An 18,793-nucleotide genomic window follows, 5' to 3' on the forward strand; every position below is an offset into this window, starting at 1 on the left:
AGTTGTTGGATTCCTCATAAAGTGTCTATGCCAGACAATATGCATTTGCATATCTCATGACAAAGACAAGCTTTCTCTATTGAAACTGTGATTTGTCTTGACATTTATTGATTCAGAAAACATTATTAAAACTAAGGGTGCAAAAAATAAAAAAATTTTTTAAAAAACTAAGAGTACAATAGTACATCATCTACAGTCTTAAGTCTAAACAATGACAATGATTTAATTTTACCTTATTTCTTAAAAATAGACCAATTTAAAATATTTACTTTTACTATACCTATATCAATTTCAAAAGGAAGACATTAAATTCAAGCAGTTCCACCTTTTTGCCTCATCACATTTTGCCCATCTGATCATTCAATATGTCTTTCTACTGATAATACTTGAAGAACTTTTGTTCAATTCTGGAAACACGTAATAATGATAACAAAGTTTTAGCAGTGGTGTAGCAGGCTGGTAAACAATTTTAAACTTGTACTTGAAACAATGTTAAATGAGGAATGGCTGAAAGAATTTGTAATGTTTAATCAGAAGAGTAGCTAGTTTATATTTTACTCCCTGGTAAGCAGTTGTAGGCACTTCTTTTGTTTGTTTAAGAGACACAAGACTATTAAAAAATAGAAAGCAAATGCTTGTGTATTTTTAAGATAAAGCAGATCTCAAAGAAATCACTTGTTTGCAACAGCACATGGGCTATACCCCCAGACCATTGAGAAAAAAGGAGGCTAGAAGTCGTCTGGGGAACTTTCATAGAAAGCAATGGACTCCAAACATCTTGAATCAAAAAGAATTTAATCTATTCATTTTAGAATTATCACTAAAGAATAAAGAGATAAGTAACATCTCTATGAATCAATAGGAATAATTCCTCCTTTACTCAATACTTATTGAACACCTTTTAGCAAAACAACTGTCCAAGGATCTGGAACTTCAGGAATGAACAAGATAAAGTTACTGTCTTTGTGGAGCTTATATTCCATAGAAGAATTACCCAATTAATTATTTCCTTATAATTGTGATAAATGATACACTTGCTGTACTTCTTCTGAATTTAGGGAAGGTTTCACTGAGAATATGACCTTTAAGCTGAGGTCTCAAAGAAGAATAGATACTACTCAGGAGAAAGGAGGGAAATAAAAAAAGAGTCCAACTAGAGGGACAAAATGCAAATGCTCTAAAATGTGAGTAAAGCTTGTTCGAGGAAATTAAAGGTGGCTCAAGTGCTCAGAATAAAGAAGAAAGTTGTACAAGATAAGGATGGGGAATTACGCAAGACCTTGTGAATGATATTAAAGATTTGAGACTTTAGGCCAAAAACAACAGATATCCACTAATCTTAATATGGCAATGATGAGATCAGAGCTGTATTTTTTAAAGGATCATTTTGACCTCTTATGAAGAATGAAACGGAAGCACTAAGTGTAAAGGGGAATCAAAACGGATTTAGAGAGGTAATGGTGAATTTCCAGGGGTAGTTTAATGCAATGGAGGGAGGAGAAACCAGAATACAGTGGGATGAGTGAATTGGAAGGGAGGAAAGGGATTAATTAGCAAGGGTAGGCAGTTGAAAAGTATGGCTTTGAAGGTGGGGGAAGATAGGACAAGAGTTAAAGAAAGATGTGTGGTCCAGGAAAGGTTTTTTAGTTATTTGTTGGTTAGTTAGTTTAAGATTGGAAAGATCCGTGGGATCTTATGGGAAAAGGCCAAAATACTGGGAGAGGTTGAAGATACAGGAGACAGGATAACTAACACAGTGAGTTGCCTAAGAAATAATACGAGCTAATATTGATCGAGCATGAGCTATATACCAGGCACTATGTGAAACATTTTGCAATGATTTACTTCATTTAATCTTCACAACACTAGGAGATATTATGATAATTATTATTCTTCTGCAATTGAGGAGATCAAAGTAGAATGATTAATAACTAGGCCACAATAACATACTGAGTAGTGAAAGTGGAATCCAATACCAGACACTCTCAGTGTATTGCCAGTACTCTTAATTGCTCTACTGTACTAATTTATAATGGGAGAAGGAGCACCCTTCTCCTTCTTCCAGGAAGTGAAGGAACCAAGATCATCTCCTAAAAATGATGAGAAAAGTAAAAGAGCACACCTGGAGATGAGACTGGACCCAGCACTGTGGGATTGAGAGGATCTTCTTGACCAAAAGGGGAAAGAGAGATGAAACAAAATAAGATTCCAGTGGCTGAGAGATTTCAAATGGAGTTGAGAGATCACTCTGGAGGGTATTCTTATGCACTATATAGATATCACCTTTTAGTCTTTAGTGTGTTGGAATGGCTAGAAGGAAATACCTGAAGCTATCAAACTGCAACCCAGTGACCCTGATTCTTGAAGACGATTGTATAACTATGTAGACTGCATAGTGTGATTGTGTGACTGTGAAAACCTTGTGGCTCACACTCCCTTTATCCAGCAAATGGACAGATGAGTGGAAAAACAGGGACAAAAATCAGATGAAGAACAGAGTGGGATGGAAGGGATGGAAAGATTCAGGTGTTCTTTTTTGCTTTTATTTTTATTTTGGTGTAAGGAAAACGTCCAAAAATTGACTCTGGTGATGAATGCACAACTGTATGATGGTGCTATGAATAACTGATTGTACACTGTGGATGACTATAGGGTGTGTGAATATATCTGAATTAAACTGAATTTTTTTAAAAAAAGTAAATGAACAATGGGGGAGGAGGGGAATGGGATATTTTGAATGTTCTTTTTTAATTTTTATTTTATTTTTTGGAGTAATGAAAATGTTCAAAGTTTGTGCTGATGAAAGCACAACTATATGATGATACTGTGAACAACTGATGGTACACTTTGAATGACTGTATGTTATGTGATTATATCGCAATAAAATTTCATTTAAAAAAAAAAGTAAAGGAGCACAGCCTTGAGAAGAAAGTTTCAAATAATTATTGTGAAGAAGGAAACACAAGCTGACTAGAAACATAGTAAGATGGCCTTGCAGTATCAGGATCCTGGTGAAATCAATAATCATGAATTTGAAGTGCCACAAATATACTCTGTTCTGTGACTTTTTTTTTCCTCAGGAGTGCTTAGCTGCTTTGATGTCAGGACACTGCAAACAGATAAATGGATTCATAGGTGATTACTATTTACAAAGAGAAAAGGGCACCTTTAAAATGGAGAGATCCAGCAGCCACCACCTTAACCAAGTGATCAAATGTAGACCCACCAACAGTGGGAAAATCAGACATTATGTATGCCCTGATATAAGGTAATATAAGTAATAAAACATCAGCTATGACATATTCTTGCCAAAAATTTAAATTGAACCAAATCATGAGGATAAACCCATACAAATCATAAAAATCTAGAATGTAAGACATTCTACAAGACAACTGACCAGAACTCTTCATAAAGGTCAATGTCATAGGAAAAAAAAAAAAGAAGGGGAAGACAGAGATTGTTCTAGATTAAGAGAATAATAAGACAAAAACAACTATAATGCAGGAACCTTAACTTAATCCTGGATTTAAAAAAAAAAAAAAACATAAAAGCACTTTGGGGACTTTTCAGAATTCTGATTATGGACTATATTAGATGATGATATAGAATTATTGCTAATTTTATTGATCATATTTTATGGTTATGAAAGAGAATGTCCTTGTTCTTAGGAAATGCAGGCTGAAGCATTCAGAGGTGAAGTGCCATAATGTTGTGAGAAAAAAAATGTGGGTGTGTACAGGTATATTCATGATACCCACTTACATACATGTATGAAAAGAGACTGAGAGAAGGCAAATGTGGCAAAATGTTAGTATCTAGTGAATCTAGAGGAAGGATACATAAGTATTCATTGTACTCTTGACAAAATTATTCCATGCATGGGATACTAAGCAAAGGAAAATTTTAAATACAGAAAAAAAAATTATGCAAAAAGATATTCATCACAATATTATTTGTAAAAGCAACAACAAACTAAAAATAACCTTAAATACCCAGCAACAGAATAGTTACAAGTAAAATATGCCAAAGTCACTCAATAGAATGATATGTAGCCTCATAAAACTTCTTTAATTTAAATTTTAAGGGTAGCTGGCTATGTTTTCTATAACAAGTAAGAATTATTTATATAAAGGGAAATGTCAACTAATATTTTTAAGAACTGGTAAACAGTTCACATTTACTGGCCAAGTGTTTTCAATTCACTGTGAATAAACAGATTCTTTTTTTACAGTCAGGAAATTAGACTAAAGTTTTATAAAGTTTTCAAACTATACAGCCTAAAATTCTAAAAGACAAAATAAAACTACTACTAAAATGCTAAAAGGTATAAAGTATACTTTTGGTCAAATGGAAAAATTACATGGCTGCCAATGATATACTAAATTATTTGGGAAATTATTGTTCCGATGATAAACGCTAATAGTTTTAAATATAAAACTATCTAATGTTGGAAAAGCCATTTTTCTATTCATCCAGACTAAATAAGAATTTATGATGGAAACAAAACAGTAATTTTACTGATTATTCTAACCCTGTGGCTCTAAGAGATAAGGACAATTTGTTTTCTCTGAGGAAATACTTATATCATGTTTATATATTTGGCTTTACTGGAATTTAATTGATCAAAAATATCCTAGAGCAGTAGTCAGCAATCTTTTTTTCACCAATTATTAAGGTAAAAATATTTCAATTTTGACACTTAAATGTCGCAAGATTTCTCAGAATACTGGAATAGAAATCAAGGAGAAAAGGACAACATTCAAACCAGGCAAAATAAAATCTAAACATAGCATTTAGAGACACACACTTACGTGGCAATGCTATAAAAAGAAACTAAGAAAATAATTGTCTTCAGAGTTAGGAAAGAGGTTATATTTAAGTGAGAGCCAAACGGTTGCAACTAGAATAGCACATAAGAACTGCTGGGTAATTTCTATTTTGTACATGAGTACAAAATACACATTAAATTATGGATTGTTATACCTGATAAAAATGAATAATTTGTTAAGCTATTCATTTATCTTTATTCATTTTTCTGTAGGTGCAAAATATTTCACAGAAAAAATAAAAAAATAGGACCAAAAAAGCAACAAGAGATGCTCCACAGATCTGTTTCCCAACAGAATCTCTGAAAAAGTAGAAAAAAACTGGCAGAGGCATCTTCTCATAGCTCCAGAAAACAGTTAAAGGAACACAATAACTGGACAGCGCTGAAAGAAGAAAATGCAACTAAAAAACAGTAAGAAAAGCTGATGGCCTCCTTACAGGTCCCTGCCCTAACCACTCCCCAGCTCAGAATGAAGCCAGTCTGCATTCTCAGTGTGGATCCCTGACCCCTTCCTGAGAGAGGAGAGTAACCCCTATGTACATAATGAGATGCATATATCTCTGTGACTATCTATCTGGCAGACCCCTAAAGGCCTAAACCAGGACATTTCTCTCCGGCCTTCCATCCCAGACAGAGTTGACCCTCCACACAAGAGTAGCTCTAGACAGCTAAAACAGTGTAAAAACCAACAAAACCAAAGTGACCTGCGGCAAAAGATTACCAGGTTTCAAATGCACAAAATATTACCCAGAAAGGAGGGAAAGTCTATTTCATAGGAAGAAGAGGAGGCATTCAGATTCCTGTGAACTGGAAACTCCTAAACCACCAGAGTACTAGCCCCTGAAAAGACTGAAGCTCAGAAAGACTGGGGAGGACGTAGCACTTATGACACAGGCTGATTCTGGGTAGGAGGGCTAAGATCTAAACGAGATTACCAGCCAAAACAGAGCCAATTTGCCAAGACCATGAAAGGTGTTTTTTCTGAGGGGTTTGTTTTTGTTAGGTCCTGACACTCAAGTAAAACTCTGTCAAATCACTAGCTGTATACAAACTTAAGGAATAAACAGCTCAGGAACTAAATTCCAGAGTTAACACAGTAAAATAATAAGATGTACAATGTGAAACAAAAGATTACAAGACTTAAAGAAAGAAAGAGGAAATAATGGACCATCCAAAAGAAGAAGAGAAAACATCAGAAATAATCAATGAACAAGACCAGACTCTGGACACAGCAGACAAAGACCTTAAAAACAGGATTTTTAATATGCTGGAAGACCTTTGAAAACATGTATAAAGAAATAAAGAATATCAAGAAACTAATATATGGACAAAAAAAGAATATCAATTAATAGTTAGAAATTATAAAAAACAACCAAACAGAGCTGAAGACCACAACATCTGCAATTTTAAAGTTCCATCAAAACAGAAATCACAAAGGAAAGAAGGAAAGTGAATGAAAATGAAAACAGAATGTATCAAAATTTATGGGATTCAGCAAAGGAAGTGCTGACAGGGAAATTTATTGCTCTAAATGCTTGCAAAAAATGAAAGGTCCCAAATCAGAGATACAACCCCATAGCAGGACAAACCAATAAAATAAGGGAAAACAAACCAAAAGTGATATGAATGAAGGAAATAACAAAGATTAGAGTGGGTATAAATGAAGTAGAAAATTAAAAAAAAAAAAAAAAACTATAGAATCAACAAAGCCAAAACTTGGTTCTTGGAAACGATAAATAAAATTGACTAGACTGAGAAGCAAAGAGAGAAGACAATAACTAAAATCAGAAATGAGAGTGGGACATTACTACTGATGCCAGAGAAATAAAGAGGGTTATAAGAGGATACTATGAACAACTGTATTCAAACAAATTAGATAACCTAGACAAAATTAATAAATTCCTAGAAACACACAAATTACCTACACTGACTCAATAAGAAATAGAAGACCTTAACAGATCAAAAAACAGGAAAGAAATTTAACTGGCAACAAAGACCTCCCAACAAAAAAAAAACACCAGGACCAGATGGATTCACTGGTGAATTTTACCAAACATTCAAGGAAAAATTAACATTGATACTGCTGAAAGTCTTCCAAAAAAAATTAAATAGGAGGAACTTCCTTATGAGACCACTATGAGAACACCATCACCCTCCTCCCAAAGCCACATAAATATATCACAAGGAAAAAAAAGTACAGACCACTATGCCTTATGAATATATATTTGAAACCTCAACAAAATAATACCAAACCTAATCCAAGAGCACATTAAAAGAATTATACACCATGATCAAGTGGGATTTGTCCCAGATATGTAAGATGGTTCAACATAATAAAAGCTATTAATGTAATTCACCACGTTAACAAACAAAGGGAAAAAAACCATATGATCATCTCAATTGATGCAGAAAAGGCATATGAGAATTGAGTGTCAGGACCTAACAAAAACAATATGAGAAAAACCCATATCCCTTCTTGGTACCGAAAAAAACACTTAGAAAACTGAATAGTAGTAAACTTCCTCGGCATGATACATGGCAATATAAGGAAATCTGAAAACCAACATGATACTCAATGGTGAAAGCCTGAAAGCTTTTTCCCTAAGATCAGAAGCAAGACAAGGATGCCTACTGTCAGCACTGTGTTTCAATACTGTACTAGAAGTTCTAGCCAGAGCAATTAGCCAAGCAAAGAAGAACAAGGTGTCCAAATTAAAAAGGAAGAAGTAAACTTTTCCTTATTTGCAGAGGACATGAACCCATATATACAACGTCCTGAAAAAAAATAAAATAACAACAAAGCCACTAGAAATAAAAAAACAAATACAACAAAGTATCAGGGTACAACACCAACAAGGAAAAATCAGTTTTTCTACACAATCTGAAAAGGAAATAAAGGAGAAAATCCACTGACATTGGCAACTAAAAGAATTAAATATCAAGGGACAGTTTTAACAAAAGACGTAAAGGTCCTGTATAACAAAAACTACAAAATAGTGCTAAAAGAAATCAAAGAACCTAAATAAATAGAACATTTTGTGTTCAAGAACGGAAAGGCAAAATATTATTCAGATGTCAATTCTACCCAAGGTGATTTATACATTCAATGTAATCTCAATCACAACTCCAAAAGCCTTCTTTGCAAATATGGAAAATCCACTCATCAAAATTATTTGTAAGGATAAGGGGCCATGAAGAGTGAAAACCATCTTGAGAAGGAACTAAATTAGACGACTCACACTTCCCAATTTCTAAATTTATTACAAAGCTACAACGATTAAAAAAAAAAAAATTCTACTACCACAAGACCAGATATGTAGAACAATGGAATCAAATTGAGAGTTCAGAAATAAACTTTTCACATTTATGACCTATAGATGTTTAACAAGGGTGTCAAGTCCACTCAATAGGAGAACAGTCTCTTCAACAAATAATAATAGGAAAACAGGATATCAACATACAAAAGAATGAATGTGAACACCTACTTCACACCATATACAAAAATTAACTAAAAATGGATCAAGGATCTAAATACATGAACCAAAAGTATACAGCAACTAGAAGAAAACAGGGAAACATCTTCAGGACTTTGTGTTAGGCAATGGTTTATTTGACTTTACATGAAAACCATGACCAACAAAAGAAAAAATAGATAAAAGGGACTTCATCAAAATCAAAAAAGTTATATATCAAAGGACTTCATCATGGAAAACAACAACAACAACAACAAAAGAAAAAGAAAAAAACACCACAACCCAGAGAATGGGAGAAAATATTTGGAAACCACCCATTTAATAAGGGTTTTTAAGTAAAATAAAATGGCTGTCTGCCTTTACTGTGCTTGGAGAGACCCCTTTTCTGAAAGGTCATACGGACTTTTACCAGAAGTTAAAAATAAAAGTGGGACTTTCCAAAAAAGAAGAATGTGCCCTGCAAAAGTTGCAGTTTAAGCAACAATTGGAAATAAACTAGTTTTGGTTCCATAAAGATAAATTATCAGAAATAAACAAGTAGGTTTTAATAACCAAGCTATGATCATTTCCCACTTTGTAAAACCCACCTTTATAATAAGGAACCTAAATGCCAACCAATTACTGTAACTTCCCCTTCAGAAATCCCATAATTTCCTTTATAAGTCAATGAAACTTACTAACCATTTGAGATTCTTACTTAAATCTGAGATCTCTCTGTTTGAACAGTTTCTTTTAATAAGCCTGCATTGTTGATTGTTGATAATTATAAGTGACTCAGTTTAATAATGAAGGGTGTCAGAAGTGGGATCCAGAGACCACTAATGGTCATCCCCATGGTTTAGGAGTGACCAGGGTGTAGGTACCCTTGGAAAGCTTTGTGTCCACTGCTCTCTCACCATCTACAGAGCATGATGGGTAAGTTTCTTCTGGATCTGAGATCTACTTTTTTTATGTGTTGAGCTCTTTAGACTTATTATAAAACTTTGGGTTTGGTTTTGATCTGGTCCAGATGTCACTGATGAGTACTTTGTTCTGTCTGTGTGGGAAGAGTACAGAGGTTCTGGTTCTCTTTAAGGCAGGTATTAATTTCCTGTTTACAGGACCCATATATAATTCTCATTTTTGGAACCTTTGATTGAACCTGGGCTCTTCTAAGTCTAAATTTAAATCTCTCTCCTCTAACAAAGATGCCCATCACCTACATATTTTCTCACTCTGGGCCCAGTTCATACTTGGTTTTAGATAAATATATAAATCTCACCAAGGATGACTTGAGATTGCAGGGGCCACTTTGGGGAAGATATAAGCTAACTAAAATAGGACATTTAAGAGGTGCACTTGAAAAGAGAGGTTCCCAGATTCCACAAAGGAAGTGTGGAGTATTTTTTAATTGTTATTCAGAAGTTTCTAAAATACAAATGACTCTAAAATAGTCTCTTTAAAAGATTCATTAAAGTACACAGAAGAAAAAATTTAAAACTCTGTCACTATTCCTACTGCTCTCCCTACACCTCCTCAGACTCCTTTTACCGTCATCTCTTTCCACCTGATCCCTCAGAACCTGTAAATCAGCTGCCTTTAAAAACTAGACCATTTACTGAGCCTGGCATACCAGCAAGCACGAATTTAATACTGGACAAGGGCTGAATTTCACACCATTATAAAGTTTTTCTCAGACCCCAAGAAAGATAAGACTAAACTTACAAAAGAATTCAAAATTCTGATTAGGGCAAAAGAGTCAGGTTCCCAGATATGTATCAGCTAGTTCACATTATTAAGTCCATGAGAAGCTAAAAAACGGATGGAACCCAGTGAATGGAGCAATCCTGAGGAGGATTAAAAGGAGCCTGCCAGACACACTACTAAAGCTAGAATTAAGAGAGCTCATAAAGTCAGACAACCCCTATTTAAAAAAAAGAAAAACCAAGGTCTTTCCAACAAAAATAGGCTGAAGAGTAATACAAACGTGCCAAAAAAAAAAAAAAAAAAAGGAATGAATTAGTAGAAGCCTACTGGGAAAGATCAGAAAATTATTTTTAGCCAATAATCAGGATTCAAAATAAGTGAAGACACTGGAAAAGTATTTTCTAGTCATTTTGTATATGGCCTAAAACCTAAGCTAAGTGATACATTTAAAAGGATAAATTACAAATTACCACTATACAGAACTCCAACACCTGGCTGAACATTTTGAAAGAAGGTTAGGGCATAAACATGCTCAGCATGCTAGAAAGCTCATGGCTCTATAACTTCAACAATTATGGTAATCAAATGAAAAACCTCATCCTGAACAATCCAGGCCTTTATTTGATTTTTTAAAAAACTGTAATTAGTGTAGAAAATAGGTACATTGGATTGCCCCCTATTAATACAAAAGACACAGCTCAGCCTACCTGCTAACAGGACCCTGAGGACAGACTTGACAGGTTACTCCCTTTGCTTTCATTGACATCACAGGGAGAAACCACCCTATTAATGTTAATGGCAAAACTTGTTCTTTCCTAACTGACACGGGAGCCAGCATGTCAACAATAAACACTAGGGGGCACTGCCAATCTGACAACTGGCCAGAGAGAGAAACAAAGAAAAGATAGAGATCAAAAACAACCAACCAGAAAACACAAAGCAAAAGAGAGAAAACAACCTTCAAAATAAACTAATCAAGAAAATCAGATGCCTGGACAGCAAACAATCAAAAGCCACACCAGGAAACACAAAGATGAGGTGAAAAGGAACCAACACTTCAACTGAGACTCAGGAGTTGAAGCAACTAATTCAAGTGTTCATACAAATCTTCTAAATCAAATCAATAAGTTGAAAGAAAATGTGACAAAAGAGATGAAGGATATAAAGAACACACTAGGTGAAAATAAGGAAGAATTTGTAAACTTGAAAAAACAAATAGCAGAACTTATGGGAATAAAAGGATCACTAGAAGAAATGAAAATCACAATGGAGACATACAACAGCAGACTTGGAGAGGCAGAAGAAAAGACCAGTGAACTAGAGAATGGGACATGTGAAATCCTACACACAGAAGAAAAGTTAGGGAAAGAATGGGAAAATATGAGTAGGCTCTCAAGGGAACTAAATGACAACATGAAGCACATGAATATACATTTTATAGGTGTCCCAGAAGGAGAAGAGAAGGGAAAGGGGGGCAGAAAAAATAATAAAGGACATAATCAATGAAAATTTCCCAACTCTTATGAAAGACATAAAATTAAAGATCCAAGAAGCACAGCGTAACCAAAACAGAATTGATCCAAATAAACCTACTCCAAGACACTTACTAATCAGGTTTTCAAATATCAAAGACAAAGGGAGAATTTTGAAAGCAGCAAGAGAAAAGCAATTCATTACAAACAAGGAATCTCAACAAGACTAAGTGCGGATCTCTCAGCAGAGACCATGGAGGCAAGAAGGCAGTGGTACGATATATTCGAGTTACTGAAAGAGAAAAACTGCCCACCAAGAATCTTCTGTCTAGCAAAACTGCCTTCAAAAATGAAGAAGCATTTAAATTTTTACAGATAAACAGACACTGAGAGAGTTCGTGAACAGACCTCCTCTACAAGAAATACTAAAAACAGACAGGAAAACACAGGAAAAGAGAAGTTTGGAGAAGACCGCAGAAATGAAGATATCAGGAGATAGAAAGAGGGTAGAGATAGTGCATTTGACGCTGAAGGAGTATAGAATGTTCAAGAGGACTGACTGTATAGATCCAGAAATGGATAGCACAATACTGTGTGATGGTAGCACAACATTGTAAGTACACTGAAAAAAGATGACTATGAGTATGGTTGAAAGAGGAAGTTTAGGGGTATGTACGACACCAGAAGGAAAGACAGAAGATAAAGACTGGGGCTATATAACTGAGTGAAACCTAGAGTAGTCAAAGATTATTATTAAATGTACAAATATGAGACTATTTTTACATGAGGGAGAACAAATGAATGTCAACTTTGCAAGGTGCGGAAAATGGATGGTATTGGGGAAAAAATATAATCAATGCAAACTAGAGTCTATAGTTAACAGTAACATTATAATATGCTTACATTAATTGCAACAAAGGCAATATACCAAAGCTAAATGTTCATAATAGGGGGAAGTAAGGGAGGGTAAGGGATTCTTAGTGTTGGAGGTGTTGTCTGACCTTTTTATTGTATTTTATTTTATTTTTATTTTATTTTTTCTTTTATTGTTTTTAGTTATTATTCTTTGTACTGTTTCTTTTTTTCTTTTTTCTCCTCTTCTTTTTTCTTTGCGGAAGAAATGGAAATGTCCTCATATAGATTGTAGTGGTGAATGCATAACTATGTGATTATACCAGGAATCTTTGATTGTTTACTTAGAAGGGAATGAATGGTGTGCAAATAAACTCTTTTAAAAATAAACAGAGGGATAAAAGTTCTGGAGAAAATGCAGAGAGAGGGATATACCTAATCACTGTTGGTGGGGAAGCACAATGATGCAACCCATCTCGAGGGCAGTATGGTGGTTCCACAGGAAGCTAAGTACGGGGTTGCCATATGGTACTGGAATCTTGTTATTGGGCTTATACTTGGAAGAACTGGGAACAGGGACACAAATGGACATTTGCACAGTGGAGTTCATGGTGAGAGCATTCACGACTTGCAGTGGATGAAGGTGTCCTAAGGGTACCTCAACCTGATGAATGGAATGGTGAACTGTGATGTATATACAATAGAATATTGAGTAGTTACTAGAAGGAATGAAGTGATGAGGTATGCAACTAGGTGAAAAGACCTTGAGGACAGTATGTTGAGTGAAAAAAAAACAGAAATGAAAAGATAAACATTAGAATGCCTCACATTATAACATGGACTAACCATAATATGCAAACTGAGAAATGAATCTGAGAGCAAAGGTTATCAGGGAAAGGCTTCTGGTTATGTTTCCTAGATTGTAAGCTCTTACAACAGTTACATCTATCCCTGTAATGGCTATTTCTAAATTCTGAGATGCTGAGATCTTTGTGTATAACCTGGTCAGTCCCTGGAACTTCGGATATCTGTGTGACATGACACCAGAGACTCAGAGGCAGAGTTTGGTAGCTATGAATGTCAGCATTACCCCATACAGCAAAGGTTAAAGAGGCTGAAAAAGAGGCCAAACTTAATTAGAGAAACGAACAAAATGAGCTTGTTTAATACTAAGGTAAATCAGACTAAAGGATGAAAAACAATATTGAAGATGTTTTAAAATTTCAACTTCTGTGTGAGACCAAAGGAAGAGATGTTTATTTGGTGGAAAATCAAAAAATTTCTGTAGCATACTAGATAATTTAACTGGAACAGTCAGTTTACTCAAAACGCCATAATTACATGGAACTTTGAAGAGGGAGTGAGATCTGGTTGGTTTGTACAGGTTAATGTGAAGCCCCGATATGTCCCAAAGTAATTTGGGCAGAGAATAAAAATGTATTTACAAAGTTCCCTTGAGGGACTGAGGAAAAATATAGAAATATTAAACTTCCCCACCTGGGGAATTACTGATATTCTCACAAGTATTGGGGACTACCTATTTAGAAGGCCAAGCGCTCAATCTTGGGACTTGCCCTTATGAAGCTTGTTACTGCAAAGGAGAGGCTAAGCCTAATTATAATAGTACCTAAGAGTCACCCCCAAAGAACCTCTTTTGTTGCTCAGGTGTGACTTCTTTATGCCAACTCTGCTGGTAAACTCAATGCCCTCCCTTCCACATGAGACATGACTCCCAGGGGTGTAACTCTCCCAGACAACATACAATGTGACTCCCGGGGATAAAACTGGACCTGGAATCTAGCGATTAAGGAAGTCTTCTGGACGAAAATGAAGAGAAATGAAACCAAACAAAGTTCCAGTAGCTGAGAGATTTCAAATGGAATAGAGAGGATATTCTGGAGGTTATTCCTACAGGTTATAAAGCTATCCCTTTTTAGTTTTTAGGGTATTGAAATAACTAGAGGGAAATACCTGAAACTCTTTGTGCAGGTTTTTATATATTATGTACCCCAGAGAAAGCAATATTCTTTGATGCAATCTTGTAGGGGCAGAGTATTAGTGCTGATTAGGTTGGAAACTTCAGATTGAGTGTTTCCATGGAGATGTGACCCACCCAACTGTGAGTGACACCTTTGGTTAGGGTATGACCTCTGATTGAATGCTTCCTTGGAGGTGTGGCCCCGCCCATTCAGCATGGGTCTCGATTAGTTCACTGGAGTCCTATAAAGGGGCTCACAAACAGAAGTACCTAAGAGCAGCAGCTGAGACAGACATTTTGAAGACGGCCATTGAAGCTGATGTAGACATTTTGGAGAATGTCATTTTGAAACGCAACCTGGAAGCAAGCAGATACCAGCCACATGCCTTCCCAGCTAACAAAGGTTTTCTGGATGCCAATAGCCTTTCTCCAGTGAAGGTATCCTATTGTTGATGCCTTACCTTGGACACTTTATGGCCTTAAGACTGTAACTTTGTAATCAAATAATCACACCTTATAAAAGCCAATCCATTTCTGGGATTTTGCAAAATGGCAGCCTTAGCAAACCGGAATTGCTGAACTGCAACCCAGTAGCCTTAATTCTTGAAGACAATTGTATAACTATATAGCTCACACTGCGTGACCATGTGATTGTAAAAATCTTGTGGTTCACACTCCCTTTCTCCAGTGTATGGAGAGATGAGTAGAAAAATGGGGAAAAAAAGTAAATGAATAACAGGAAGGGATGGGGAGCTGGGATGTTTTGGGTGTTTTTTTATTTTAAATTTTATCCTTATGTTTTATTTATTTATTTATTTATTTTGAATTAATGAAAATGTTCAAAAATTAATTCTGCTGATGAATGCACAACTAAGTATTGGCACTATGAACAACTGAGTGTACACTTTGGATTGTACACATATGGTATGTGACTATATATCAATAAAACTGAATTTAATAAAAGAGAGATTTAGATTTCCCTAATGGGTCTACATACCTTCAATATGTTGATGACCTGCTGCTTTGCTGATATTCAAAAATTGCTTGTCAATGAGATAGCCTTTATTTATTTACCCAACTTGCATTAAAAGGACACAAAGCAGAGGGGGCAAGATGGCAGAGTGGTGAGGTGTAGAATTTAGTCACGCCTCTAGGGCAGCTGCTAATTGGCCAAGAACTGTATGAAACAGCATTCTCGGAGTCTCCAGTGTGACCAGTCATGCATCATACACTAGCCTGGAGCAAGTAGAACACCTGAGGTTGCAGCAAAATTTCTCTTTTCAGAAAGCCTCAGATATTTGCAACTGGCCCCTGAATACAGGCAACTAAGAGCTGAAATAGATCTGACAGAGCAATCAACCTAGTGGGGGAGACAATAACCCAAAGGGCATAACTCCCCCCCCAAAAAAGAGGGCGTGACCAAGCTCAACTGGCAGCCCTCCTTCAAAGAACTCAGACCCCAGGGGCCGGAATTCAGAGACCAGCTTCAGTCAGCCACGTCCCCGACAGGCTCTGAGTCTGCAGAGAACTAAAGGCACTGAACCTCCTTACACTGGTGGGGGAGCTGCAGGCTGGCAAGCACCACATGCTGGACAAGAAAGGAAAAGCACAGAACCTAATGGCCTCTCAAGAGGGTCTCATTCTCAGGAAAACTCCATACCCTCCAGGGCCTCTCTGGACTGGGGAAACCTGACTGGGGTTGACCATATATGAGGAGACCTTCTCACAAAAAAGGCTATATAGAGGCAGAGTAAGAAACAGGAAAACAAAAGGTAAAAAAAAACTCTGATGAACTAAAGAGAACCTAAGTTAGAGGTCTAGAATATGTTGAACTGAAAAACAAAGATTAGAGAACAAAGGCAACCAAGAAGAAACCCCTAGGTAAAAGAGTGAAAATGATTTCCAGGATAAACTAATCAAGAAAATCAGAAGCCTAGACAGCTTAAGATAATGAGCCATGCTATGAAACACGAAAATACGGACCAGCCAAAGGAACAAACTAATACTTCAACCAAGATACAGGACTTGAGACAACTAATGCTAAATAAATTCAGTGAACTGAGGGAAGAACTAATTAAAGGTGTTCAAACAAATCTCCTAAATCAATTCAAAAATCAACTCAATGAACTGAGGGAAGATATGGCAAAAGAGATGAAGGATATAAGGAAGACACTGGATGACAATGAAGAAGAATTTATAAACTTAAAAAAACAAATGGCAGAACTTATGGGAATGAAGGGCATAATGGAGGATATGAAAAACACAATGGAGGGATTCAGCAGTAGATCTGAACAAGCAGAAGAAAGGATCAGTGAATTTAAGGACAAGACATTTGAATTCATACACACAAAAGAACAGATGGTGAAAAGAATGCAAAAATACAAGCAGAGGTGGGAGTTTTAGTTACTCCTTCAGGAGAGTTGGTAGAAAGACAAGAACTGAGTGGACCAGACACCACAGAGGAATTTGATTTTGTACATACTTCAGACAACACTCACAAACGCATACAGCAGCTGAGATCAGCTAAATCTGTAAGTTCTCACGGTGAGGGGGCCTGCGCCCCTCCCTACCAGGCACAATCCCAAGGGAGGAGGGGCTGTCAGTGCTTGGAACCAGGAGGGAGAACTGCAGTTGCAGTACTGATTAACAAACTCAGACTCCTAAACAAAAACTCCAACCATAGCTAAACTGAGACCAGACACCAGAGAATCTGGGAGCAGTCAGCCTGTTGCCAGGGGCGATGCAGAAATTAAGCTTAGAACAAAAATATCTCTTGGAGACTGGGAGCAGAGGACACACCACCTGTCGGGCGAGTGTGTGAGTCCCATTCCCCAGACCCTTATTTATTACGCTTTTAGGGTAGAGAAATGCTTTACTGTGCACATAGACATTTTCTCAAGGTTGTTTACATCTGTCTGCAAAATGGGTCTTATCTTATTCTCAAGGACAATAACAGAAAAACAGTTCCCCAGCTGCATTCTCACATCCACATACTTTAACCAGGTGTGCCTTGATAGTGTTCCATCTCAGCAGGGCCCTAGTGTTCCAGGCCCCCACCTCAAGTATGCCGGAAGGAGAGGAGAAACTTTAGGCTCTGTTTTCCGCATCAGCCCAGCAGAGAGGAGACAGGGCTAGCAAAAACAACAAAAAAAATTAAAAAATTAAAAAATAAAAACAGACTTTTTGGAGTTCCGGTGAACATAATACTGAGAAGAGCCGGGCTCAAACAGAATCAGGCCAAATATGCAAATCCAGAGAGTAAGAGCTCTTGTCTGAAAAGCTGGTTTCTCTGCTTTCTTGATTATTCCTTAATCACCCTCAACTCCTTGTCTTTTAGCATTTCAATAGCCCATTAGGTCAGCAAGGACTGTAAAGAGACCATTCTAGCCCATTCTTTTTCTTTTTTCTTTTCTTTTTTTTTTTTTTGTCTTTTTCTCTTTTTTTTAAATAATTATTCTAAGAAGTCCATTACAGAAAGCTTCAAAGATTTGCAATTTGGGCCCAGACAAGAGTACAGCTAAGATGGCTCTGAGACACAAAGCAATAAGTCTAGAGGTGAAAAAAATTCGCTGAACACCATAACATCCCAAGAAAAGGGGGGCACGGCCCAGCTCCAGTGGTAGCTCTCCTTTTGGGAACCCAGACACCAGGGGAAGAATTCAGAAAACAGCTTCAGTCAGCCACGCCCCAAACAGGGTCAGGGTCACTGGGAAAACTAAAGGCTCCACGTCCACGCCTTCTTACGCTGGTTGGGGAACTGCGTGCTGGGAAGCACCACCTGCTTGAGTGAAGTGAGCCAGAAACAAAAGTACAAACACTATATGGTCTTACTAATATGAACTAACATTAATGAGCAAACTTTGAGAGTTAAAAGCCAATAACACAGGCTACCAGGAGATAGAAAGAGGGTAAAGATCGGGCATTTGATGCTGAAGGACTACAGAATGTTCAGCAGGATTGACTGAATACATCCAGAAATAGACAGCATAATACTGTGTGATGATAGCACAATATTGTAAGTACACTGAACAAAGATGTCTGTAAGTAAAGCTGAAAGAGGTGGGATAGGGGAATGTATGACACCAGAGGTAAAGATAGATGATAAAGACTGGGACTATATAACCAGGCAAAAACTGGAGTGGCCAATGACTGTTGCTAAATATAAAAATGTTTTTACATGTGGAAGAACAAATGAATATCAACCATGCAGAGTGTTGAAAAAGGGATGGTATTTGGGAAAACACATAATCAAAGCAAACTGCAGTCTATGGCCAACAGTAACATTGTAATATGCTTCCATTAAATGTAACAAAGGCAGTATACCAAAGTTAAATGTGTATGAGAGGGAGAAATGAGGAAGGGATACGGGATTCTTGGTAGTGGCGTTTTCTGTCCTTATTACTATATTATATTGTATGACATTTTATTTTTCTTTTTATTATCTTTTTTATTAATCGCCAAAAAAAAAAACTTTTTCATACTAATCAATATGTTCAAGTGCTGA

The 18,793-nt window shown here is 36.5% G+C and overlaps 1 protein-coding gene across 7 annotated transcripts in view; it reads right to left on the bottom strand.

The window, feature by feature from the left end:
* The window catches only part of SENP7 (SUMO specific peptidase 7), a 214,718-nt gene that overhangs the window by 91,450 nt on the left and 104,475 nt on the right, over nt 1-18,793 (bottom strand). Inside the window, exon 1 of one of the 7 annotated variants that reach the window (XM_037834935.1) lies at nt 17,284-17,415. The exons of the other annotated variants lie outside the window; for them this stretch is intronic. The gene's annotated coding sequence lies outside the window, so the exon portion shown is untranslated. Of the gene's footprint in view, nt 1-17,283; nt 17,416-18,793 lie in introns of those variants that run through there. 7 annotated transcript variants of the gene reach the window in all.

Source organism: Choloepus didactylus, chromosome 1 (genome assembly GCF_015220235.1).
Source record: "Choloepus didactylus isolate mChoDid1 chromosome 1, mChoDid1.pri, whole genome shotgun sequence".
Classification (NCBI taxonomy): domain Eukaryota; kingdom Metazoa; phylum Chordata; class Mammalia; order Pilosa; family Megalonychidae; genus Choloepus; species Choloepus didactylus.